The sequence below is a fragment of the Podarcis erhardii genome (genome assembly GCF_964252035.2).
Source record: "Podarcis erhardii genome assembly, chromosome: 6".
NCBI lineage: Eukaryota > Metazoa > Chordata > Lepidosauria > Squamata > Lacertidae > Podarcis > Podarcis erhardii.
Genome location: NC_138510.1, coordinates 19,352,130 through 19,379,933, shown reverse-complemented (window position 1 = coordinate 19,379,933; position 27,804 = coordinate 19,352,130). Strand labels below are relative to the sequence as shown.

The 27,804-nt window shown below is 42.6% G+C and overlaps 1 protein-coding gene and 1 long non-coding RNA gene across 3 annotated transcripts in view; both read left to right on the top strand.

The window, feature by feature from the left end:
• The window catches only part of PTPN1 (protein tyrosine phosphatase non-receptor type 1), an 88,235-nt gene that overhangs the window by 16,070 nt on the left and 44,361 nt on the right, over positions 1 to 27,804 (top strand). The window lies entirely within an intron of this gene.
• LOC309345171 lies at positions 19,230 to 20,144 on the top strand. The gene is made up of 2 exons (XR_014158050.1): positions 19,230 to 19,568; positions 19,795 to 20,144. It is a non-coding gene; the product is annotated as an uncharacterized lncRNA (long non-coding RNA).

Genomic DNA, 27,804 nt, shown 5'->3' with positions numbered 1-27,804 from the left:
TATTGATTTCAGATCTCAGGTATGTGTTAGGTATTTTGCAACTGTTCTAGTTGTGTTGCTGTTTTTGTTGTTATATGGTCAGTTTCGTACCCATCCTTACAGCAATTTAAAAATGCAGTATTAAGAACAGTTTAAAAGAAATTACAGTCCTAGGGCTCTGCTCCTGCTCGTATTGTTTTAATATATGCATTAGAGGTGAATCATACTGATTTATAATGCTTTCTTTATAGAAGAAATTATATATTACGGAAGAATATGCTCCAAGAGTATTCAACCTCCTTTTGACCGACTGATCTATTTATTTATCTCTATCCTTTTTTAAAAAAATAATACACCCATGTATTTTTATTCTGTTGATTTTTTGCTTAATATATGTAGGCTGTCTTTAATGTGTGTAATCTGTACATCTTGGCATAATTATTCTTCTCTGGGCACACGTGGAGTGCCAACACAGGATTTTGATCCCCTCCTCTGCCCAGCACTCTGTATAAGCAGCCACGGCTTCACTTCTCTTGAGCTATGCTTTGTCTCACCAGCCCTTCTGCTTCAAAACAGTTGTCCAGCATTTGTGGCCGTGATTAAAATACACGAGGATTTAGAGGTAGGATATATACAACAGGTGCACTCTAATGCGTATAAAAATAAGGAAAACTGATCCCGGCTCCTACCCCTATTTAAAGATGCACAAAGCTATATTGCTGTAAATGGTTTGAAAAGCTGGTAAAGAAATATTGAGAGGTTGCAGGTAATTGTCCGGTTTGGTTTTCTATGCTTTTTCCTCCTTGCTTTGGTGTACCTATTGCTGTGAACCACAATCAAGCATGTTGTTTAGTTGTGTTTGACTCTTTGTGACCCCATGGACCAGAGCACTCCAGGCACTCCTGTCTTCCACTGCCTCCCGCAGTTTGGTCAAACTCATGTTAGTAGCTTCGAGAACACTGTCCAACTATCTCGTCCTCTGTCGTCCCCTTCTCCTTGTGCCCTCCATCTTTCCCAACATCCGGGTCTTTTCCAGGGAGTCTTCTCTTCTCATGAGGTGGCCAAAGTATTGGAGCCTCAGCTTCACGATCTGTCCTTCCAGTGAGCACTCAGGGCTGATTTCCTTCAGAATGGATAGGTTTGTTCTTCTTGCAGTCCATGGGACTCTCAAGAGTCTCCTCCAGCACCATAATTCAAAAGCATCAATTCTTCAGCCTTCTTTATGGTCCAGGTCTCACTTCCATAGATCACTACTGGGGAAACCATAGCTTTAATTATACGGACCTTTGTTGGCAAGGTGATGTCCCTGCTTTTTAGGATGCTGTCTAGGTTTGTCATCGCTTTTCTCCCAAGAAAAGCATAGTTTGGTTTTAAAGCTATAGCTTTATTTTAAAGCATAGCTTTGTTTTAAAGCATAGCTTTGTTTTAAAGGTGGATGTGCAGTGTTGCTAGCGCATAGGACTAATATCTTGCTCCTTGTCTGCTGCTGCACCTCCGAGAGCCAAGCCATGGTTTGCCTTGTCCATTTAATCCAAATATGATCTACATATGCTTCAGGTTACATACGCTTCAGGTTACAGACTCCGCTAACCCAGTAATACTGCCTCGGGTTAAGAACTTTGCTTCAGGGTGAAAACAGAAATCATGCTCTGGCAGCGCAGCAGCAGCAGGAGGCCCTATTAGCTAAAGTGGTGCTTCAGGTTAAGAACTATTTCAGGTTAAGAACGGACCTCCGGAACAAATTAGGTATGTAACCAGAGGTACCACTTTAATGCATTGCAGGGGGTTGAACTAGATCAGGCTTCCTCAACCTCGGCCCTCCAGATGATTTGAGAGTAAAATTCCCATCATCCCTGACCACTGGTCCTGCTAGCTAGGGATCATGGGAGCTGTAGGCCAAAAACAGCTGGAGGGCCAAGGTTGAGGAAGCCTGAACTAGATGACCCTCCAGGTCCCTTTCAACTCTATGATTCTTAGAGGTCATTGTTTGGTTTCCCATGAACAAATGACAAGTGGTAATCCAACATCAAAGCTTTGTTACAACTTATGGTTTGTTTGGAGAGCAAAACCATAGTTTAGCAGGATTTGGCTGTTCTTTTAGCCTTGTGTGCCACCATACTGTGTGTTCATCTTTAAAACATACTTAAATTCAACTGTGCTATAAAACGGTATGTGAACCTGATCGCTTGTTAGCTTAGTAGACTTGCAGTTAATATTTCCTACTCATTTGTGCTTCTTAATTTGCCCCTATGCTGATTTGTTTGTTTTTGGTGGAAGGGTTCCCCACTTGTGGAATGCTCTCCTCGTGCCTTTGCTACATATTGTTAGGCGCCAGGCAAAAACGTTCCTCTTCTCCCAGGCCTTTAGCTAATTAAATAATTTGTGGACTTTTAAATGGGGAGGAGGAGGAGGAAGGTATTGCTCCTGTTTGTTATTATAAAATGTACAATTATATTATACATAAATGTATAAATATATTAAAAAAATGTTATGCATTTTTGTGTTTTTATATTGTAAACTACCCTGTGATCTTCGGGTGAAGGGTGATATAGAATAATAATAACAGTAATAATAATAATTATTATTAATAAACGTAACTCTGGGTTATAGGCAGAAATTAGTTCATGTGGCTTACTTCTTGTTTTAGAGTAGACCTGTGGAGGTTTACAGAATTGGTGGCCTTACCGTCTTAATTCCCATACATCTGAAATGGAGATTATAACCAGTAATTACTTTATGGAGATTATAACATAAATTACGATGCAGAAGCTTAGTGATGCTTAATCTCTTGCATGGGAAAAGAATTAAAGTCATATTTTGCTAGTACTGCAGGGAAAAACACATTAATGATTTCATCTAATGTATTTCCCCTGCAAGTCTATCAAAGTATTACTGCATCATCACGGCTAGTGAACTTTACTACGGCTTTTCAGCAATCTGAAAACAAGCAATACATAAAGCACTTACAAGTAATGTTAATGAAGCCGAATATTGCACTGAACTTGTGGTAGAACCATATTAAGCGCCCGTCCTCCTTTGCTCTGGTGACTTCGAACTGGCTTTGCAAAAGAACTTTCAGTGAACTGTGCATATAAAGGTGGCATAACTATTGTGTTGGAGGTAAAATTATGGGAACACACTTGCCTTGGAGCTTGAAATTGATAAGTACTTCAGTGCAAATAATAGGTAAAGGTAAAGGTACCCCTGTCCGTGCGGGCCAGTCTTGACAGACTCTAGGGTTGTGCGCTCATCTCACTCTAGAGGCCGGGAGCCAGCGCTGTCCGCAGACACTTCCGGGTCACATGGCCAGTGTGACAAGATGCATCTGGCGAGCCAGCGCAGCACATGGAAACGCCGTTTACCTTCCCGCTGGTAAGCGGTCCCTATTTATCTACTTGCACCCGGGGGTGCTTTTGAACTGCTAGGTTGGCAGGCGCTGGGACCGAACGACGGTAGCGCACCCCGCCACGGGGATTCGAACCGCCAATCATGCGATCGGCAAGTCCTAGGCGCTGAGGTTTTACCCACAGTGCCACCTGCGTCCCATAGTGCAAATAATATATAATTATATATATCCTTTCACGAAGTACTACACAAGGTACAGCTGTGCAGTCTTTATATGTGTATGTGTGCTTTCTGCATTGCTTACTATGGTTAGACTGCTCTCATGTAGATGAGAGAGGGAATGAACTTGCACACGGCTATCCAGCGAGTTTATGACTCCTCATGAGCAAACGAAGCAAATATCATTTGGTCTGGAAACCCATTTTCTGCCCAATGTCGTTTAAGCTAAAACATTTTTACGTTAAAATATTCATTTGGTGCATTTCAGTCACTGAGAAGCATACATGCCCAACGGCTGCTTTAAAAACCTCCTGGCACCTCCTCCTTCATGCTGGTTCTGAAAAACATTCTGCTTTACTTGATTGTATAAAAGAAAAGAGAAAAAAACTTGATTATTTTTCAAATACTTTGCACCCACTCTTCATATAAATGATGAGAAGTGCAGTATAATGTCATCCATCACTTACAGGAATGCCGAGTAATTAGCCTAAACGTTTGCAAGGAGGGGGTGGAAATCACTTACCGAGATTAGAAGATGAAACCAGTGCTGAATAAATCTGTGCTTGCCTTTGGGGTGGGGGGTGGGGAATGTAGTGGCCAGTTGCCTTGTTGGCAAGCACAGTTCATGCTAGGAGAAGTGAAAATGTCTGCTCTTCATCTTGGCAACTAACAATTTTCAGAGGGGTTGCCATGTTGGTTTGTTGCAGCAGACACAGCGACTCATCTTGTGCAGCACCTTGAAGAATTTTAATATATACAATTAATGGGTGTTCAGGATGCCCCAAGTCACCTTATGGTGTTTGCTGCAAGTAGCTTACATGTCTACCCCTCTGAATCTTGTGAGATAAGACACTTGTTCTTCTTACTTTTAAGGACTGTAAAACAGTATTTAGAAGTGAGAGACTGACCAAGAGCAAAAAGATTGCACACACCCTGTCCCTAAGGGCATCCATCAGGGTGAACGTGGTCAATGCAGTCCTCACTGTTGTGTGGTAGGCATGCCTGTGTACTCTTTGTTTCATCATCTTCACAATAAGTTCTGTGTCATTTGAGCTCCAGCTGTTGCCCAACTAATTTCATTCTCCACAACGCTAAGGAGCAATTCAGTATGCTGGAGAGGGCACTTGGCACTGATCTGTTGATGATCAGCTTCATCCGGCCATTGTGTCATGAGACTGGGACCTAAACTGAATTATCAGGTGCCCTTCAGACCTTGAACTAAAACTTGCATCGACCCCAGCTAGCATGGGCAATGGTCAGGGCGGATGAGAGTTGGTCCCCTGCCCCAGGGTGGTTGGACTAAACTCCCATCAGCAATGTTCATTGGCCATGATTGCCTGGGCTCGTGGGAATTGTAGTCCACAGCCTTCAGAGGTCACCACCTCAGTTACTCCTGTACTAGGTAATGCTGCCCCATATTTGAGATTCAGTTTCCAAGGCTTAGTGCCAAGTGAGTTCTTTTATTTGACATGGGCTTTCGGAATGTTACCTGGTCTTAGCAACACATCTTACTGGCATTACTAGATTTTTGTTTGGAGCGCTTTAATCTTTTGTGCTGTGTTGATGATTATGTGTAAACGCTCCCTAGGTGTTGCTGTGCAATGCAACTTTGGGGCAGTGCAGCACAAGGAGCTAAAGCTCTCTTGGCCTAGGACTGGAGCTTGGCAGGCATATTGGAACAGAAAGCAATATGAAGCACCTGGTTAGCAACTAATTATTTCAGTTGAGGAGGAGATGAAGGGTCACTGCTGACTGTCTAACTTTGTCTTTCTCCACTGATCTCTGCTTAGGCATCAGTTTATAGTGTCTTGGCTTAAGGATTGGAGCTATTAGCTGATGCGACTAAAAGGAGAGGCTCCTACTGTCCACATTGAGGAGTGGGGCTGAGCCCTTTCCCTGTTTCTTAGAGCTTACAGAGTACTCTGCAGAAGTTTCTGTTGCTGTTCATCCCGGAAGCTATTTGGGAGTCCTTTGCTTGTGTATAGTCCAGTGTTAGAAACTGAGATATGAAAGCTAGGAGCTAAATGGCACCTTCAACCTAGGTCAGAGGCGCCGCAATGGAGCTTCTAGGCATGCTTTTTTAATAAAAAGAATACAAAGCTGAAAATGAATGAACTGTAGCTAAAATCTGATGTTCATTTCTCACATGGTCTAGTCCTCATCTGAAGACTGCTAAAAAACAAGGCCGTACTTCCCCTGCCCGCCCACCCCCTAATATTCTTAATAATATTCTTAATAATAATAGTATTCTTTTCTAGTCTTCAGAGAGTAGCTAGAAGTGGGGAGGCAGAAAAGGGTCCTCTTTTCCTTCTACTCAGCAGTTTTAATCTGAAATCTTAGGCACAGTACTGTGTCCAGAACTCAGAAACTGCTCACATTAATGGAATTCCCTGCTGCAAAACGCATCTAGAACAATGTGAGTTTCGGACGCTGGTACTGGAATACAGTTGAGCATGATGTGGTTTGGATTGGGGAGTTCACACTAAGATCCAGATTGGCAAATCATGGCCGAGGGGCTTAATATCTCAACAATATGTGCACAAACATGCATTTTCCTCTTTTAGCTGGCTAGACTGGCAAATGTGTGTGCCTGTTGGCACTGGAATGAGTAAAAACTTCCAAATTGATTCATCAGCTTATTTCCGTATTAATCACTCCAGTCTAAAAGCCCATATATCTGTTTAATGTAATTAGATTGCTCAGACTATAGCATTAGCTGGCCCTGAATAGGTATTTAATCCATTTCTTTTGTATTGTGTTGCCTTGGTCACATAAACAGAAAATGCATATATTAATGCAAACTTGTCATCATTCATTAAGTTCTCTCCTTTCAACAGCATCAGGGAAAAAATATTTGGCTTTTTAAAATTATTTCAAGCACAGACCTTCCTGTTTGCAATTCTAAAGAAAAGCTAGCATGGTGCAATACAATGACAGTTCCACATGGAATGTCACAAGATGTCAATATATATTTTTAAAACCAGGTGAGAGGTTTGTGGAGCAAGGCAAGCTGAGGGTGCTTTAAAAAATAATAATACTGTTTATTCCAGGATTTCAGATTTGTTTATTAGCATACACTTACGGTACATGGCATTCCTGTTTCTTATGCAAGCGGACAGGAAATGCATGTAAGCAGTCTCTTTGTGAACTATTTCAGATTTATTTCTGAAGGTCCCCTTTTCATTTTTCAGGATGAGAGGGGAGAGAAGTGGGGGGGGGGAAAGGAAGCGAAGATATGCAGATGTTGAGAAGTTCGCCTGCTCTTATTTCGCGTGAAGAATAGTTCAGAAGTTTGTTGTCACCAGCTAGATAACTTTTCAAACAGTGGCTGTTGAGATACCGGAGTGAAAAAACCAAACCATTTGGCTTGTCTCTCCAGTCCAGTCCGATCTGATGTAAATTTTGCTGCTGACTTTTATTGGCAGCCTAGATACCAGTAACATTCATGTATCCTCATATACACAGGCTGTACTCCTCCTTCTGTGCTAGTCAGCATTTCCTAGCAGGCGTTACCTTGACCGTTCACAGTTTGCTTCCTTCTTTCCATGTTATTGAGTCTTTTCTGACCCACCATTTTGAGGGTTTCTCGCTGTTTACGTTGCCCCACCTCCTCCTTCGTACGTCAGCATCCCTTCTTGAAGAAGAACTTTTTTTTTAAGCGGGTCTTAAAACTTAAAACTTAAAACTTTTAAGTTTTTAAGCCAAGTGACTAGCCAGTAAGCTCCTCTGATCCGCTGAGCTGGAAAAAGCATGCCGTGTGCAGCAGCTGTTTCACCCCTTTCATCTGTAACATGGGTGTTGTGCTGCTGTTTCCGTTCTTGTTTCTCTATCAGCTGAGTCAGCTCCTGCTCCTGCTGTGGGCTTTGCAGCCACTATGAGACGAAGGAGAGACATTTTTTGATCCTGAGGTGCTGAAATAGCCATGGAGATTAAAGGTTTCTCCTTCCAGAGGTTAAGTAAGGGAGGAAGAGTAACCTAATTCTCCACTGAGGGTGTTGTGGCCCTGAGCTGTGGTCCTCAAGTAGCGAGAGAAACAAGCCGTTGTCTTATATTGGCTCCAATTGCTGATGTGACGCATTAAATGTGTCGGTGTCAGAAACATAAAGAACTATGGATTCAAAAGTCAGAAGGAAAACCAAAACGGCAAGTGCGATCTGTTCCGTTATTTGGGAGTGGAGGGATTCAACAGTTGCTAACAGACATGCTGAGTATTAACTATCTAAATATTAGCAGTTCTTTGGTTGTGCATGTTCACTGTAGTCTGAATTTTTGCTTTGTGAGCTGCCCATGTTCTATTTGGGGCAGCAATAGAAATTATATTTTTTGAAAAGTAAGAATAAGAATTAAGAATGTGGGCTGTCTATTATATAGATAACAACGGTGCAACAAGTTCAAACCACATTCAAACAGAAAGAAGCACATGGAATTTGGGAGGCAAGGTCTTACAAGATGCACCAGTATTAATCGGGGTCTCAGCTAATGGACATGCCATACTTTAAGCAGGAACTGCAAAGCTAAAGAGCTGTGGTCAAGACACAAGTTTACAGCATAATTACACTATATGTGAGAAACATTCTTCAACCCCAACCTCCCTGACTGTACTTCATGGTAGAGTTCCATAGCCGCAGGCCAAGGCATCAAAAGCAGCATGACCTTTTTGTGGGCGGAGGTAGAAGATGAGCAATCTATTTTAGAAACAAATCTTTGAAGAAGAGACTTTTGGCTTCCTGTTTTCTGTCAAAGGAACAGGCGTCGCTGCTGAAAGGCCTCTATACTTACACACACACACATACACACTACCCAGTGCAAGTCATACTCAGAGTAGACCCATTGAAGTTAATGGACACGACCAACTGAGGTTTATGAATTTGAGTGGGTCCTACTCTGAGTAGAATTCAGCTGGCTGCAACCTCCTGGCTTTATAGCTCAGTGAAAAGTGAGTTCAGAGCAGGAGGTGATCACAGAAGACAGGTAAATAAAGGAGTGGGGTGGGAGAAAAGCAGTGTTTGTCTGTTAGGAGGGATGAGTATACATGGTTGGGGTTCCTCGGGGTTTGATTTTATCCCCTGTGCTGGTTAATATCTACATGAAACCGCTGAGTGGGATCATCTGACGAATTGGAATACAGTGGTACCTCGGGCTACAGACGCTTCAGGTTACATACACTTCAGGTTACAGACTCCGCTAACCCAGAAATATTACCTCGGTTAAGAACATTGCTTCAGGCTGAGAACAGAAATCGTGCAGCAGCGGCGCAGCAGCAGCAGCAGGAGTACCCATTAGCTTAAGTGGTGCTTCAGGTTAAGAACAGTTTCAGGTTAAGAACAGACCTCCAGAACGAATTAAGTTCTTAACCCAAGGTACCCAAGGTACCACTGTACACTGTCAGCAATATGCTGGTGATACACAGCCCTACTTCTCCTTGACATCTACAGGTGAGGCAATGGATGTGCTGGTCTTGCCTCGCTAGTGGACTGGATGAGAACCGACAAGCTAAAGCTCAATCCACATAAGACTGAGGCATTATTAATGAACAGTTTCTAGACTGGATGGAAGAGAGATGGCCTGCTCTTTATGGGGTTGCACACTCTCCAAAAGAGCGGGGACGCAGTTTGGGGGTTCTTCTAGGTCCATGGCTGTTGCTTGAGGCTCAGATGGCATGGAGCGCCTTTCATCAGCTTTGGAAGAGTGCAGCACACACTCGCCCTGGTGAGAACACATGAGTATCTACGTCCCCTATACGGTGGGAGGCCACGATATTGTCGTGGTGTTATGTGGTCACATATCAACTTGCTTTTTAAATTGGGTTTGGGTCACCTATAGATGCCAGGTGTTTTTTTTGTATTTAGCTGATTGAATAGACCTAGGGGTGTCTACCAAAACAGTAGCATCTTTACCCTTCCCTTAAAACTATGAAAACTGTATATTCTACAAGATCAAAAAAGAGTCCTGTTTACTATATGAATATATGTACCATGCGTTTCCCTCTTACCTTGGCAAGTGGTTTCTTCGGCATGCTTTTCAAGTATAAATTGATGTAAATTATATTTCTGTTTGCCTTTATACTCTCCTCCTAGGCTTGTAGACTTGCTTCCTTCTACTAGACTAACAATTTTGCAGTTGGAAAGGTGGACGGTTCACTTTATCCACCCGGGTTATTAAATCTTCATGCTGGTGGTTAGATGTGTTCTCAAGTTTCAGGGCCAACAGGGATTTGAGGTAATCTCTCAATCATTCTTTGGGATTTAGTAAGTGATAATGGTACATGCAGATGAAAAGTGAATTACGAGGAGGGAACAAGCTTAGTTGCAGGGTACAGTGGTAAAGGTGTGTCGACATGGTCTGGAGGGTGAAATCTGCAGGGAGGAATGTCATGGGAGTTGTGTGATCTTCCAAAGAGGATTCTTCTATATTTAGAGATGCAAGTCCTTGCTAGTTCCTTGTACTTGGCTCTGCAAACAGGGTTGGAGCTCTGCAAACAAACACACTCTCATTTCACAAGCCTACCAACTGCGGGCTGTCTAACTTGTTTTGCTCACAAGTCTTAATTTTCTTGGTATGGGAAAAAGGAGGAGGGGGCACGCTCTGCATTTCGGTCCAGTTTGTCCTAACGTTCTTGAGCCTTTAACACATTGGTGTAAATCAGGGTTTCCTAAACTTGGGTCTCCAGCTGTTTTTGGACTACAGTTCCCATCATCCCTGACCACACATCCCGCTAGCAAGGGATGATGGGAGTTGTAGTCCAAAAACAGCCGGAGACCCAAGTTTGGGAAACCCTGGTGTAAATGATACAGCAGCAGTGCATTACTGCAAGACACACCAAGGCCGCCAGTGAAGGCATGGCTTTGCTTGGTCACTAAACTGAAAGGATTCTCACTTGCTTGGATTATCGCTGTGCCTGCTCTTCTGCCGCTTGTGCAGCAAAGATAAAGGGCGTAAATATACTATTTGAAGATTGGGAGAAACTTTGGAAGGAAGGACTTAGTTTCACTGCATGTATAACGATAAAAGAAAACGTAATGAAGATGTTTTACAGGTGGTATTTAACACCTATGAAACTATCGAAAATGTATAAGGTGAATAACAAGTGTTGGAAGTGTAAGGTTAGTGCGGGCTCCTTCTACCATATGTGGTGGGAGTGTGGAAGAGTGAAACAGTTCTGGGAAAAGATTTACACGGAATTAAAGAAGATCCTAAAATATACGTTTTCAAAGAAAGCAGAAATCTTTTTATTAGGTATATTAGGTCATGAGATAAGAAAAGAAGACTGTAGATTGGTATACTATGCAGTTGCAGCGGCAAGAGTAATGCTGGCCCAGATGTGGAAAAAGCAGGAAACTCCAACGGTGGAGGAGTGGAGATCAAAGCTGTTAGATTATATGGAATTGGATAGACTCACAGGTAAAGTAAGATATACAAAAAACCAAAAGTTCACCAAGGATTGGGGAAAATATGTAGATTATCTGGAATTCATTAACCAAGGGAAAATAACGCTAAAGGGATACAGAGACGTACTGTGAAAAAATAAGAGTTATTGTCGAAAGATAATAGGAGACTAAATAATTTATGAGGTTAATATAAACTAAGAATTGTATATGAAGAGATATAATGACAATATAGACTAAGAAATGTGTAACTTAAAGTATCACTTCGAATGATTCTGGGAGTAGCTAAAGGAAGTCTAGAAAGCAAAGACCAGGATACGTGGTGGATGTAAATACTAAGTTTATGTATATATATATCTTTTTCTTTTTTTATTTATTTTACTCTTACTTTGTCTCTTATGTTGTATTGTACTTTTATTTTTTTCTGTGTGTATGTGTGTATATATATATTTTCCTTTTCTTTTTTTTTATGAAGCAAAGCAATAAAAAACAATATGGAAAAAGATAAAGGGCGTAAATGATAGGAAACTGCTTTCTATCATTGCACTGACTAGCCGTGGCTCTCCAGGATTTCAGATTTGTGCTTTTGCAGCACAAATTTTCGCTCTGTAAGTCAGTATGCAGCAGGACGTTAGGTGAATCCATGGGGGGGGGGGGGACAAGAATACTTGAAGATTTAATGGTAGGTGGCCTTGTCTGAATTAGCCCTTGGAAAACCTTCAGTCTTGCAAGCATGCTTCTTGAGAAGTGAATTTTGGACCTAGTAACAAATTCCTTATTTCTCATGGCATGCCCGTGCTGCATAAGCTGTCTTTCGAACCTTAAACTGAAAAGGCTTGGAATTGTAGGCAGTGCTTCTTATTACCTCTAATAATGTGATTATCTTCCTCCTTCCTGAAGATTGGAAGATTTATTTTCCTGAATCTCTAGGTCTCTTTTTTTAACTTCAGTATAAGATATATTCAGTCTTCATCATTCGTTAATCATATCTGACTTTTTCTTGGTGCCATTTGCTACCTGAGATTCTTAAACTGGTTTTGAAGATTTAAAAAATGAGCACTCCATTGTGCGGCTTTTGTTCCCTTCCAAAGAAAAGAAAAGTTTTTCTTAGAACCATTTTCTTAGAACCATTTAGATCTATTCTGATAAGTCATTTGAGAAAAGTACAGTGTGTGATTGTGCAGATTGCAATGTGCATCGGAGAGAACAGGCTAGAATCGCACTATGCTTCTGTGAAGCAAGGAGCAAGTTTAATAAACATACATGGTGTCTCTCTGAATCATCTGGGTAAGAAATCTGCAACCGAGATCCAGAATAAATATCACCTTTAAGTAAGCAGTCATTCTTATCTGAGTTGAACAATGTGTTCATGTGCATATAAGGCATTTTTTTATCAAACTTGTCTCTAGCCCTCATTGAATCTTTCAGGCCTTGGGTAACTTGCAACTTAAAAGGTAAAGGTAAAGGGACCCCTGACCATTAGGTCCAGTCGCGGACGACTCTGGGGTTGTGGCGCTCATCTTGCTCTACTGGCCAAGGGAGCCGGCCTACAGCTTCCAGGTCATGTGGCCAGCATGACCAAGCCTCTTCTGGCGAACCAGAGCAGCGCACGGAAACGCTGTTTACCTTCCCGCTGGAGCAGTACCTATTTATCTACTTGCACTTGACATGCTTTCGAACTGCTAGGTTGGCAGGAGCTGGGACCGAGCAACAGGAGCTCACCCCGTAATGGGGATTCAAACTGCCAACCTTCGGCAAGCCCCAGGCTCTGTGGTTTAGACCACAGTGCCACCCACGTCCCAACTTGCAACTTACCTACCCCTAAATAAAACACCTTGGCTGCAATTTCGCTGAAGTTGCTTTGAGGGGTGTGCAGACTGAGATTTTTCATTACCATGCAAGGCCATTTCAGACCTCCCCTTCCACATACCTGGCAGTGGGAAGTAAATGGATATACAGTGGTGCCCCGCAAGACGAACGCCTCGCAAGACGGAAAACCCGCTAGACGAAAGGGTTTTCCGTTTTGGAGGCGCTTCGCAAAACGAATTTCCCTATGGGCTTGCTTCGCAAGACGAAAATGTCTTGCGAGTTCCTGCAGGTTTTTTCCCCTCCCCCCCCCTTTTCCTAAGCCGCTTATCAGCTGATCCGCTAAAAGCCGCTAATAGCGCTAATCCGCTAAGCTGTCAATGGGCTTGCTTCGCAAGACGAAAAAACCGCTATACGAAGAGCCTCACGGAACGGATTAATTTCGTCTTGCGAGGCACCACTGTACAGGCTTGTGGTTTGCTAACTGTGATGTAAGCCATACTTGTTGAGTTTCCTCACCCCTTCCATTGACTACTTAGATGCCTCAGAGGAAGATTGGAGTGTATTTATATGATTCCCGCCCCCTAATTTGTATGAGTTGCTACGTATGCATCAAATTTAAATTCATCATACAGCCAATGGTCCAGTCTGCATTTCACAGTAAATTATAGTTTACCATAGTGTACTTCGGTATGTTTGACTCCTTCCCACTAGCACATGGAGGAAACATACCATGATCCCTGACTTAGTGTTATGTCCAAACCATGATGTACAAACCAAGAATAAACCTTGGCTACAGATTACTGCTTGGGAACTCAGGGGGAAACAACATGGCCAGGATAGGTCCGTACAGAGTTTACTGTGACATGCAAACAAGGCCAACGTATTTTAGAAAGACTGCTGCAGAATACAGTCAGTAGAAAACAGTGTATTGTACAAATAAATGTCTGTGCTTTGTAACCTCTCCCTCAAATTGAGACTTGAAACATTGACCTAGCTTTGAAAAATGAAGTTTAGAGATCACAGCTTCGTTCTTGGAAGTTCCTGTAACTTTCTGACTTGTAGATTTTGGTACTTCCTCTGTAGAGCATAACTTTATATAGAAGGAAGATGGATACGTACTTTGGACTACTGCTGTGGCAAAGCAATCAAGAGAACTTGTATAAATATGGAAGGCGCTGATGTTTTTGCACCATTTCAGAATGCACCGGGGTGAAATTATTGATTTAAATGTTCTTCCATATCTTGGTTTTCTGCTAATCGGAGATTTAAGCTTTCTAGGTGGAAAAAGAACCTCTTAGACAATGAGGGCACTAGCTCTTAGTTGCATGAAGCTTCAAGTGATTTATACAAAAAGTGAGATATGATTTGGTTTCTTCAAAAAAAAAAGGGGGGGGGAGAAACATCATGTTGTAAACTGAGATGCACTTTGAACATTGTGTCCCAGTCCAAGTTTTCATGGCACAAACACTGTCTGTCCTTAGCATGCCACCAAAGGAGACATACTCTCTGACACGGGAACAATGAAATATGTGCCAATGGCTCAGTCCCTACCCTTTTCCCGTTTTGTGGAACCTCAGCTGCACAAAGCCTTCGGTGGAAATGAAAATGTGGTCAAAATGAAGCCAAACAAGTGTTGGCACAGACCCTTTCAAATTCATTTATTTATATTAAATTTATATACCACCCTACACTTGAGGATCACAGGGCAGTTTAAAGTATAAAAGCACCAAAAGACAGTGGTACCTCGAGTTACATACACTTCAGGTTACATACGCTTCAGGTTACAGACTCCACTAACCCAGAAATAGTACCTTGGGTTAAGAACTTTGCTTCAGGATGAGAACAAAAATCACACGGTGGCAGCAGGAGGCCCCATTAGCTAAAGTGGTGCTTCAGGTTAAGAACGGACCTCCAGAACGAATTAAATTCTTAACCTGATGTACCACTGTACATAATGGCTAGCAAAACAATAACCCCCCACCACTTCACACTCAGTTTAAAAGGCCCTAGATTCTTTAATTGGCCAAAGGCCTGGGATAAATATTTTTGCCTGGCCCCTAAGGAGATTTAACAAAGGCCTCAAGTGAGCCTCCCTGGGGAGAGCATGCCACAAACAGGGAGCCAACACAGAAAAGGCCTGTTGTTGTTGTGTTGCCACCCTCCGGACCTCTTGCGAAAGGGGCACACAAAAAAGGACCTCAGGTGATGATCACGGGGTCTGGATTGGTTCATATGGGGGGAGGCGGTCCTTGAGGTATTGTGGTCCTGAGCCATTTAGATCTTTCCAGTTCAAAACAAGTTAGGCTATCCCTGCCCAGATAGGTCTGCAACTGGACCACCAGCCAAAACTGATGGAAGACCAGCAGCCAAAACTGATGGAAGTCACCACTGAGACCACTTGAGCCTCAAGTGACAGTAAAGTTTCCAAGATGTTTCCTTGGGCAATCCCCATCGAGGGCAATCCCCATCAAGAGCAGGTCACCTCCCATCCATTCTTATCCTGCCAAATGAGGGGCTTGTGTCTCCATTTGGTTTTGCTGTATTCCTACCTGCTACGGAAAAATAGTATGGGAGCAGTTCATGCCTCGGAAATTGCCTAAGACTTAGGTAGTCAGGCCATTGTTCCATCTAGATCTGTGTTGTGTACATTGACTAGCAGCAGCTCTCCCAGTTTTCAGCCAGGATCAAGTGTAGCCTTACCTGGAGATACTGGGATCCTGGCACCTTCTGCAAGCAAAGCAGATGTTCTACCACTAAACTAAGCCTCTTACCATTTGTTTGTGTTCGTCAGTAACCCATTTACACATTTACAAGGCGGGCAAAATTTTCATGTTTCCAGGAATACACTTCCTCTTATCTCCTCATCATTGCCAACAATCATGTGAAACAGATCCCTGTCTTATTTGTCAAAGGTCAGGTAAATTGTTAGTAGCCAGATCCAAGTTCAGGGCTCGTTGAATTTCTCAAACTAAAAATCTATCCAAGTTCTGTTTTCTGCAGAACACTTATGAGAAATGTTCTAGCTTTGCGAAAATGAGAATGCTTCCCCCTCTTTCATTAACCCGAGCTTATTTTTAGTTGCAAAACATTAAAAAACAAAACAGAGTTTACAATAGATGCAAAACTTATTTTAAAATCTTAGGATAAATATTTTAAATATAGGGTGAATATTGCATTGTGTCCATGAAAGAGAAATATAATCTGGAGATAAGTTTATGAATTTCAAATGAATTGCACGTTAAGAGGTTGAAAGTATAGCTAAGATTACATCTACAAGAGGTTACACTTAGGTGTAATTAATATTGGCTGCTTAGGTAATTAGAAATGATTATATTACAATATGCTATGTTACATTATATGTATTCTGCACGAAGACGTCCTTAATGTATGAACTAAAAGCTTTAAAAATAAACTTTTGTTGTTGTTTTAAAAGTACTCCTGTATCTTCTTTTTTAATGTGCAGCCCATAGTTTATTGTTCAGAAAGGCACAATCACACCAAACCATTAACAGTGGTTTACTGTGTCATACAAACAAGGCCTGTAGGTGCAAGCCAGGAATCATTATTTGAAATAGACTCGTTGAGTTATGAAGCTAGTTTGTTTAACCAATGAGTTGATTTCAAACCACAGTTCCTGATTCATCTGCAACAAGTCAGAAATTGGGGAAAGTAAAACCGAACCATGATTTGTTACTCTTGACTGGAGGAGTAATGAAACTCAAGACTTTGCTTGGCCTCACAGAGACTTGATATTATCTTGGTTTAACATTATGTACGGACCAGGGCAGTGTGCATTCAGATTGTTTCCACTACATTTTAAATGTCTGTACCTTCCTTCATTCAAAGTAATATCGACACCCCACAGCAGAAACAGGATTGCTCTCTCTAGGCTTAGAATAGAAACTTTGGATCCTGATATAAGGTCAGTAAAGAACACTCTTTACTGGAACGATAGATCATTTTCCGGTTCTTCTTCTTGCCAAAAAGAGAACTTAAAAGGAAATGCAGTACTTCCCAGTTCTAATTCCCAGACATCCTTTTATTTGTTGATTTGGAGTAAAGCCACAATGTCAAATAATCCTGTTTAACTTTTAATGGTCAGGAAAATGTAAATGTAAGCATACAGCTTTCTTACACGATTTTCTCAAAAAGACTGATGATAATTTATTTCTCATATCCCGCTCATATGACTGGGTTGCCCCAGCCACTCTGGGCAGCTTCTGAAGACAAAATAAATTTTGGGGTGACACAAAGTGTTTTGCAACTGTTCTGCTCAGTTGAAGGACACAACCATTTAACCACTCGGACAGCAATAATAAACTGGCAACAATAATTAACACAACAAATTGCAAGCTAGCGTTGCTAATAGCCAAGTTACCTCTTCAGCTGGAGACCATAGGTCTGATTCTTCATGAAACTCTGAAATTAGTTGGGCTTATTAATCCCGCCCTTTAATAATTTAAATAGTTTTAAGGTGAATGTTTGGCTTTGCAGCTACTACTCTATAACTTATTTTTTGCAATCCATCTCTGTGCTGGTGTTCTGATAGTACCTTTTATATTGGGTTTACATCTACCCTTCGTATCCACATACCTTTGAGGACATTACTATTTCATTGCACACTCTGTGAAACTATATTTTGGAATGATGGATCTGCCCGGTGTCTTTTCCTAACCAGGATTATACCTAGATAAATATTAGGAAGCTTCTTTGGACTTGCTCATACCTTTCCCAGTCATTGTGGAGAGATGGAACATGTGAATCCAAGGCTCACTACAGATTTCTCCAAGGAGTATTGTCCAGGAGAGTGGAAAATATTGGCAAAAAGAAACTCTGAGATTAATGTGGCAGAGGCTGCAGAACAGTGCTTTAAAAAAATAATCTCGAGACATTTAAGTGTGCAGTCCAGTCATAGTCTTGCAGTCTGTCTTTGGTTAAGGAAAATATGGTAAATTATGCTGTCAATACATGGTGCCATGATGATGATGATGATACAAAATAAAGGAATATGCTATATGTGCATTACTATTTATTATTAATTTAGCTCTACAGTTTTGTGTCTTAGTTTTAAGTCTGTATATACAGAACATCTTCTCTTGGCCTGAAAACGACAACGAATTGTATACAACAGAAATGGTCCCATCTAGATACAGTTTTGGTCAGACAAGTTTAAGCCTGCGGTTCTCCTGAATAACATTTTTGTCGAATGAAGCAGTGAACTTCGGAAGTCAACATTGTCTGAAAGCACAAGTATAGATAAACAAATTTATAGGACGTGCATAATGAAACATGCCTGGCTTCCATTAGCTGATACCAAGGCATGAACATTTTACACATTTTCTCCTTTATGAGCTATTTCTTCTGGCTAAAATTACATTGAAATAAATAATCACTCTGCCTCTCTATATCAAAAATTAAAATCTTTATCCTTTTTGTTTATACCTTTTAGAGCAGACTTTTCTGTCTGCATTCTGAAAGTGGATTGCAAAACTGGAAATTAAAACTATAACAGCATCATAAAACAGTAAAGCGCAACGAACACGGGGCTTTGGGTATAGTTTAAAGCCAAAGAGCTATCATTCTACATAAATCAGCAACCAGCTATTAAAAAGCATGAATAAAAATAGCATAAGTGCTGGCTTGTGGATCTCAGTTATTGTGTTGGCCACCACCCTGTCTTTTGACAATATTGCACAAGGCAGACTCCTTTGAGTAGGATTTCTCTATTCTTCCTATATACATAAGAAATATCAGTCCATTATGCTGGCAGTACCTATCGCTGGAGGAAGCCATGCACTGATGGTACATTGCAAAAGTAAGGGGTATGAGGAAGGCCCGGTGGAGTTTGGAGCTTGTTGAGGCAGAAGTGAGAGTTTACTTGGAATCAGGTGGTTGTCCATTGGCTAGTTGCACTTCCAGTGCATTATCTTTGCAGAAGAGCATATGCAAGTTCAAATGCTTCCAACAAGTAAATATCGTGCCCAAAACAACTGCTCCCATTGACACGCATGGAGGCAAGGGGTTGCATCCAACTAAGTCATGACCTCCTCTGAGCAAATTTGGGGGGAGTGCAAGGGGTGCACAGAGGGAAGGGAGGTCCCACTGCACAAGTAAAAATCATTCTACTCCATTCAGTGACTTAGTTGGGCGCAGTTCTAGGATCCAGAGCGGTCTTCAGCTAATCATGACACAACACCAGAGCTTGCACTCCTTAGACTAGGAACTCGGATTGCATATATCAAGTTGTGCGACACAAGGCCATATCCCTTTGTTCCCATGCCTGGAGAACTCACAGATGGTGCAGAAGCAGCGTTTAGTTGTTTGTGTACCCAGCAGCCAGGGAGAGGAAAGAACAAGTGAGTAATGTTATCTTCTCAGAACCCTTACAGATACCTTGCCTTGGGGCAAACGCCAACCAGAACCTCAGCTCCACGATTGAAACTGGGTCTTCAAGGACAAGGCATGCACAAAGGGTAAGCAAACAGAGAGGCCATCTGTCTTTACTCCTAGGTCACAAAGGGTGTCCCCCTGCCGCAAGACCCCATGTAGTTTGGGGTAATGGTATGAGCTGGCATAATGGTGGGTAGGGTTGTTTATGAATGGGTGTGTACACTATACATAAAGAGTTTCTTGGGGCCCTAAACTCCCAAATGTATGCACGATCCTACAATACACCAATGAAGGCATAACCACCTTTGTTGAGAGAACGCCAAGCATTGATGGTATAATTCAGGACTTGTTTTTCTTTACAGGTTATGAGCTGAAGCACATGGAACAGGGCAAGTGTTAAGCTGCATGCAATGTTCTAGTGCAGTACTCTGCGTTGGATAGGTGGGTATTGTTATGATGACTACATTATCTCTCCATAGTGAACGCCCAGGCATAGATGTCAGGGGCTAATGATTTGCACTTGGAAGATGCAAAACTAGTCAACTGGCAGTGGAATGGCACCTGAATAATAACACACTTTCTCACCAATCCACAATAAACATTTAGTCATCTTATTTGCTGCAGCTGCTTCTCATTATCTCCCCATATCTGTCTCATCTCCCCTCAGGCAACCATTTAACATGCATCAAGGCAAAGTGTTTTCCTACCATCCCATTCCCCCTGCCATGCAGATGCCTGAGAGGCCTACAACAACAACAGCATTTAGCAGGAGGGAAGCCAGCTATTCTTCTTTGGGATTGCCACCTTTTCCGTCAAGCAGGGCTCCTGTGCCTTTCCAGGATGCTGGACAGACAGCGTGATGTGGATAATGGAAACAGCTGTCCCCTGCTGATTTTCTGTGGGCTTCGAAGGCACAGCAGGTCTGCATAAACCAAAGAGTGGGCAGCCCTGCTCATCTGAGTTGACTTCAGAACTCCTTTGGCAACGGATGCTGCTCAATAAAAGTTGTGACTATTTCATCTGTGTGTCTGTTCTCAAAACTACTCTTAGTTATTCATCCTGGATGGCTTCATGATAGGGCAGTGGGTTTTCTACCAACAAACCCCATCAGGGTTGAGAGTCTCCATCTTCTCCATGACATTGTCCTTGGTCCATGGTCCATGTTACTCATCCTGGATGGCTTCATGGTGGACCAGTAGATTTTTTACCATCATACCCCATCAATACTGAGAATCTGCATCTTCCCTATGACCTTGGCTATGGCTATCACGTTCTGTGGGTCTGTCTGTCCATCCCTTTTTTCTGGCAATCTACCCAGATTGAACTTGGGATGTCACAAAGCCTAAGCCTGTGCTTTTTCACTGAGATACAGCGCTCCATACGGTCTCTAGGGTCCCTGGATGTGATGTTTGGGATAGAGGGGGAGGGAAGGGTGTGTTGTGGCTCTTGGGAGACTACAAAGTTCCCATTATGGGTCTTGCCTGTCTTTTCTTTGCTTCTGTGACTATGTGGTTATGCTGTTGCTTTGTGACATGGAAGGCTTGCCTTTCCATAATTATTGCCATAGACTGTAAGCATTGCCACATTGCATGCCCCAAAGGAGGGAACTCAAACACACATCCCTTGCCTTTCTTTTGTGTTGTCTTACCAGTTGTGTATCTGGCAGCTCGTGGGTGCTGCTTAAATGTCAATTCTTCCTCATGTGGTTCCCTATCCCATGGGGGAGTAAAACTTTTGCTTCCCCTTCCACAGACACCCATAGATGTGTTCTGCACAGTATTCCTAGCTTAGAGTGTGCAGAATCGTTTCGGTGGGTGGGACTTGTAATCCTTTTCCTCAGTATCCTCAGAATTCCAAACATGTGCTTCCTGAATGCTGTTGTGATGGTCAGTCTCTGATGGGGCAGGTGCTGTTGTCTATTCCTGCAAGTGTGCCTGAGTCGATAGCTGTCATTCCTGATGGTACCATGGGGGTGTGGTTTCTCAGTGCACTGTGGTTTCTGGTGACACTGTGGGAGTGTTGGTTGGTGTTGGCAGGTTGTTGTATTGGCAGCTGTTCCCTTTTGACTCTGCTCTTGGTTTCCAGGGGTGCAAACATTTTCTAGCAATGTTTTAAGTCCTTGTGGTGCAGCAGCCAGCATAACGGGGACATAGGATTTTGACCTGCAGCCAAGCTCTCAATTTCCCATAAACTGTGCTCCTTGATACAGAATGATGTTACTTCTTGCCTGTCGCTGACTCTGCTAGCCAGGGTTTGAATTGTTGTCTGTGTTGATGTTTCACCCTTGATAGCACCTGAGATGGATCTCCCCTGTTCTGGAAGGCTGTTAATTTCCTAATTGGCTCCATCTTTTCCCTTGCCTCTGCATAAAAGGTAAAGGGACCCCTGACCGTTAGGTCCAGTCGTGAGCAACTCTGGGGTTGTGGCGCTCATCTCGCTTTATTGGCCGAGGGAGCTTCTGGGTCATGTGGCCAGCATGACTAAGCCACTTCTGGTGAACCAGAGTAGCGCATGGAAATGCCATTTACCTTCCCGCCGGAGCGATACCTATTTATCTACTTGCACTTTGACATGCTTTCGAACTGCTAGGTTGGCAGGAGCTGGGACCGAGCAACGGGAGCTCACCCCGTCACAGGGATTTGAACCGCTGACCTTCTGATCAACAAGTCCTAGGCTCTGTGGTTTAACCCAGAGCGCCACCCGTGTCCCTTTGCCTCTCTGCATACTGGTACCTAAAACCTGGCAAGCTACCTCTTCACTCTTCCCCACTCCCGCCATTCCATTACCACCCAATTATAAGAGTTTTCAAACTTCCTCAGTGAATCCCTCCCAAAAATGAAGGAGACAGGGGAGGGATGGAATTTGGTTTGCAAAAAATTGCTCTTTCCCAGGCAGTGCTCTGGCAGATGATCAAACGAGGTAGGGCTTGCTCACACCTCTGCAAGGACACTTGGCTCATTCTTCCAAATCCCTGTTCCTAAATCATTCACGAATTGTTTATGTGCTTCCTGTGTTTCCACTAGCTCTAGCCCACTCACTGCATTCCTCAGGTTTTGACCTTGTGTCTTGTTCTCACGACTTCCAACTGGGGCTGATGCTATATGCCTAAAACCGGATTTCCAAACTACAGAAGCTTCATTGTCGCTCGCATTGTAATGCACTTGTGTCAGTGAAACCTGGGCAGGAACAGCATCGTTCTTGATGGGGGTGGAGTAAGGAGACAGCACACGGTCTGGGAGGAAGATGGGGGCGTGTGGATCCGGGTGGGGGAAGATGTCCATTGGGGCCCTGAGATTAAAAACAGATTCCTGGATGGAGCCCTGGCACAGTGTAGCCCTGATTTTGGAAGCAAAGAATGGAGAATTGTCCTGGGGTGGCGATGGCAAAGAATTGGAGTGGGTGGGTGAGGAAAAGCTGGGAGGAAAACTTAGGGTAGAGTTTTGCGAACCCAGGCCTTGATTCTCTGCGCTTTGTGCTGACAAATAGGTATGGTCGTTTTTTAATTTCTAAAAAGAAGGATCTGCTGGGGAAGCCATGCTTGACAGTCATCATCATTATTTCTTACAATTGTATACTGTCCATCATGCTTGACATGTTGCATCTGGTCTCCTCGTTGTTACTGAAAGCATATCTCTGTCCCGTTCCGTCCCCCCAGTAAACCACAGCATAAATGAAGACCTGTGCAGGGCACCATTTTGTTTATGGTCCTGGCAGGTGGCTGTGGCTGCTACTGCTGTTAGTGATGGACCCTGTGTGCATGAATTCCATTTTTCCTTTGAGAAAACAAAGGGAAATATCTCTTGGGGAAAAGAGGAACACCAGCAGCAACAAGGTTTGATGGCCATGGAGAGAAAGGAGGTTGAAGGAAAATGTTTCGCATAGCCTTGGGCTAGAGAGGGCAAAGAAATTGCCTGGGGCGTGGATGTGGCAGTTGAATGTTTGCACATGGATTGGAATTTAGCCAAAAACGTTTGCCTGTCATGCAATCTATCTGTCAAAGTTGCTATCAGCATTTCCTCCTCCTTGTAATTCCCTTCTCCTTCCTCACCTCCCACCCCAATATTTATACATATAGTATTGTAGCTGGGAGAATAATGCAATTGGACAAAGCTCTCTTGGTTTGAAAGGTTTCTGCAGTGATCTCAATACCAAATGGGTTTGCATTTATGTGGTGCCGTTCCAACTCAAAACTCTGAATGTTCCCTTACTGAATGCAAGCTGTCCAAACACTAGAGATCTGCTTTTTGCTTTGGTTTTATAAAGGTCTGGAAGTACTTTTTTGAAGGTTGGGTTGATGTATTTCTTGTGTAGGTTGTGCTTGAGTGAAATATCTTCAGATTTTGGCTTTTACGTGGCATTGCTACTTGTTGTTTAAAAGCCAAATGAACTTTATAGGCCGTAGGTGGAAGATCACACATCCCACAAACAAATTTCATTTGCTGTTTTCTGAACTCAAAGCAAATGCCCCAGTGTAAAAGTGTGAGCTGTTTACCGTTTGCCTTGGAAAAGCAGCAAAACGGTGCAATTATCTAATTCTAAGTTTACATGCTTTCAAAGAGCACAATTTTCAAGGCAGAAGAACATAGGACTCCTGTGGACTTGACGCATCTGAATGCCTTTGGACACTTCAATTTTGGTTTCTCCTCTTTGCATGGTATTCGAAGGTCCATGTTACATCTGCCACTTGTTAAAAGAGCATTGAAGCTGTCCGTTTCCTTTAAAGCACTGGTGAATGCGTTTGATGGAAATATTCGTCCATGGAAACTCTCTATACTTGGCATACGATTTGCAGTTACAAGCTAAGGAAGGAACATGCCTGTTCAATTGGGAAGCTTTTGAACATCTATATAGAGCCATTCTGCCACATCCAAATTTGATGGGGGAAGTGAAGTGATGCTCCTGGCAGTCTTGCTTTGGCCCAAATCAAGCTCTCGCTTTTCCAGCCTGGCTTTGGCAGTCTCTAGTGGCTGGATCTCAAGAGTCTTCAGCTGTTTTTTTAAACTTTTTTTTGGAGGGGGGTGAATTTTTAATCCTGGCAACTAACAACTTTTGAAGAGATTCAGCAGGTTCCTCAGACCCACTTAAGAACCAGAAGTCCTCCTATATATCCTGTTAACGTGGGCAACATATGTTACCTGGAACTGTTTCATTCATACAGTGAACTCTCTTTTTAAAATCAGGTTGGGGAGGAGTTTATTCCTCGTGGTTACAGAGGGATGGGATGACAAAAATGCGTGAAAATTTGAAACAGGGAAGCTGCCTCATCTTTTATTATTTTTGTGCTTCGTCTTGTATTATTTCCCCTGGCTTGATTTAACTTTAAGCAGCTGTAAATTACAATTCCAAAAAGAGGAAAGGCTAAGCAGGCCAAGTTTAATATGTAGGCTAGCTTGAAATTTACTGGTTATGTAAAGTGCACATAACCCAAAACTACAACTGTGGCACCTTAATGCCCAACAAAGTGAGTGTTGATAATAGTAAAGGCAAATATTACATGAGAAGCTCCTAAATGCAGCTAGCGTTTTTTAAACTTTCTTGAGCACCTTATTATAATGTGCTTGTAGGGGTTAATACAATGATGGCTAACTCTCAGCCTGCAGGTATGACCAGCTCATCCTATCCTTCAGGTACCATCCAATTCCTGGCTCTTGTTCTTCACACAGTGAAAAGTGAGGCTGCCACAGGAGCTCTGGTGGTATCAAGAGCAGATGTACAAAACTGGCCGCATTCTGTTTCTGACTAGTCGCCGTCCCCTTCATAAATGCCCTAGAGAACTCTTTAATAGGGCTGTCACTCTGTATGGGACACCTGTCAGAAATTAATTTTCATTTATTTAAAATAATTAGAGCCTGCCCTTTATCCTAAGATTTTAGGACACAGAATAATAAAAGTATATATTATGCATAATCCATTTGCAAAAGAAACAGGTGGCACTCGTAAAATTGAAACAATCGTAAACTTCATAATATCTAAAGGCTTCAGCTGAACAGTCGAAAGCTTGAGAAATCAGGTTTTTAGCTGGGTACCATAGTAGGTACCGGCCAGATTTCAGACATTAGAGAGTTCTCTAATTGGGGTGCCACTACAGAGAAGGTCCTGTTATATATATCACTGTAGAAAACCCTGGTGGGACACTGAAAAGAGCCTCACCATCAGATAGTAGCGTATGGGCAGGACTGTGTAGGGAGAGGCACTCCCGAGTGTTTAGGTCACATGACTTTCATGGCTTTGTAGGTCATTCACAATAACTAGAAACAAGCTGGCAGCCAGTCCAAACCCCCGAGAACTGTTGAAATATGGTTTCGACTGGATGATCTACTCCAATAATTGAGCGGTCACATTTTGGACTATCTCAAGTTCCCATTCAGTTCTCAAGAGCAGCCCTAAATAGAATGCATTACTGTAACCCAAGCTTCATGCCCTGGATTTTTTGACCAGGCTCTGCAGAATTGCACCGTGACCCAGAAGCATGTCCTTAGTCTGTCTGCAGAAAGGCTATAGCTCAGTGCTAGAGATCTGCTTTGCATGTAGAAGGTTTCAAGATCATTCCCCAATATATCCAGGTACGGCAAGGAGATTACTTTGCTTGAAACTATAGTGAGCCACTTCCAGTCAGTGTAGACTTTACTGAGCTGGATGGACTAATGGCCTGACTCTGCGTAAGGTGGTTTCCTGTGTTCTGTGCCCTTCTTTTTTGCTTACAATACCCATGTTTCTAAGTTGTACAGCGATACAGATCTTCTATGAAGAGCTCACCCCTTCTAATAAGCTGGACATCATTGGATTAATGGGACCTTTTCCATCATTTGGGAAAGTCATCATTTAAAGATCTCCAAAGATATTTTTTGAACAAAAAACTGGAGAGCTAGTTCTATTAACTTTCCAGAAAGAACAGAATGTTGCAGCCTAAATAAGTTCATAGCTTTGAAAGGAAGAACGAAGCTGGAGGAGTGCAGTAAGGTTTCAGAACATTTCTGAATGATCAGCAGCTGTGCACTCCCATCACAGTATGTTGCTATAAAAGGGAAATAAAGAACATGCTAATTGAACCTTCACGAACTAAGCCACCCCAAATGCCTAATCTCTACAGGGAAGGTAGAAAATTTAACGCTATATAATTCCTCACAAGATCAAGAGAAATGAAAAATCTTCAAATCGGTGACTAACGAAGCGCCACACTTTTTTTGCTCTACCCTAGATGCTCTACCGTAGGTGATCACATACATCAGGGGGTCACTAAAGGTTCTGTGCTGGTGAGCACATCTGGAATCTTGAGAGGAACACACTGTCAGCACTGGCACAAAATGGCTGCCGTGGGATGCGTGGCCCGACACAAAATGGCTGCTACAAGAGTGGCGGGGTGGGGGAGGAGAGAGAAGGCCTGCGAAATGGTGCAAGCACTGTAACCCCCCCTCATATCAGTGGGAGGAAAGGCACATCTCAGCCACCACCAGGATTGCTCACAGAGAGAAGATCCTTGCACCTCTCTCACGTGCAGATCAGAAAAAAAGGATTGGTGTCCAGTCCTGGCAGCCAAGTAGATGTGGGTATGTCTTAGGATGTGTGTTCAATGCAAGAGAGGCCAAGCCATTGCAAATAGGAAGTGAACAGAGCAACAGACTCTGGGGCATTGTGAGTGTTTGATGGTAATGTATGCATACTGATACCTCTCATGGGTGTCATAAGTGGTACTTCAAGGCCTACTGGGACCTGTGGGTGCCATATTAGCAACCCCTGAATACGTAAAACTGTTTATGAAGGGGGAAAGAATGACTGAAAAACTGTTTCTCTTGACCGTGCAATCCAGAAGCGCACCATATGCTTGTGTTAGTTTATGCCAGGCATAGGCAAACTCGGCCCTCCAGATGTTTTTGGGACTACAGTTCCCATCATCCCTATCTAACAGGACCAGTGATCAGGGGTGATGGGATTTGTAGTCCCAAAACATCTGGAGGGCTGAGTTTGACTATGCCTGGTTTATGCTGTTCACAACAAAAGCCTTGTGACACCTTAGACGTACCACGTGCATTGCAACACAAGTTTTTGTGGACTCGAATCTACTTCTCATCAGTTCCATCTGAAAAAAATAGCTTTCTACTACTCAGAGCTATCTGTTAAATCTTCAAGGTGTCATAAGACAGCTTGTTGTGTTTGCTGTGGCAAATGCAAGTGCCCTCTGCAAGTTGTTGTGATGACAGCTTAGTCCTGTGCAAGTTTACTTAGAAGTAAGCCCCATTGATCTCAGGTAAGCACACATACAAAACTGGAGCCTGAACTTACCATCTCTCACTCTGGTCTGAGGTTTCCAGATTTATTTACAAGAACAAACGAGATTCAGTGCTTCTTATTCTATTGGTTTTCTGCTGGAAATCAATTATGAAGTTCAGCCTTAATTTATTTTTTGAATCTTGATTCTCTTAAATGATGAACCCTTGCAGCTTTTAACAATGTGACCAGATTTGCACCTTTTTAAATTTTGTTTTTGTAGTCAGTGACAAGGTTTTATCAAGCACCTGCTTTTTCTCCTCCTCCTCTTCACAACTTGTTAAACTGTGGATTGGTAGAGTCATGAATAACTTAAGTACATTGATTTCAATGCCTCAAATGCCACCCGTAGTAATCATTAAAACATGAACAAAGAAAAATCGTTCATGCTTATGTAGAGAGGGAAAGAGGA